Genomic DNA, 519 nt, shown 5'->3' on the forward strand with positions numbered 1-519 from the left:
TTCTTCTTCCAGTCAGTCTGGGACACAAATGAGCGGTCAACTTGTTTTGGATCTGAGTTACAATTTCATATTGGCATCAGTTCAGCTGCAGACAGTGAATGGTAACCTCTGGATATCAGCTTAAAAAGACACGTTTTGACACAATTCTATTAAATAGATTAACTTGCATGTTTCATGCATAATTAAAAAACGGTAGATTCCTAGAAAGTTACAAAACCTAAAGTTTGATGAGCTTTGGACAGACAAGGCATGACAGAAATCCTCCCTTGGAATCTTGTTTCCCAGTTTGACGCCCAAATGGTCTAATTTCTGTCCAAAGCGGCCAGAAATACAAAATAGCTAAATTAAAGCTGCAGTAATCCATATTCTTGTATTAACGATTGATGGTAGTGACAAACCAGATTATTATCACAGGACTATACAGAGCTGAAGGGAATGGTTCAGCTCATTGTTTTGGTTTGATGGTCCACAATTTTACTATTTTGGTTTATTCTCGTCAAATTTGTTTCCAGTTTTCCA

This window comes from Anarhichas minor, unplaced genomic scaffold (assembly GCF_050575085.1).
Source record: "Anarhichas minor isolate MPS153535 unplaced genomic scaffold, ASM5057508v1 ptg000062l, whole genome shotgun sequence".
Taxonomy (NCBI): Eukaryota; Metazoa; Chordata; class Actinopteri; order Perciformes; family Anarhichadidae; genus Anarhichas; species Anarhichas minor.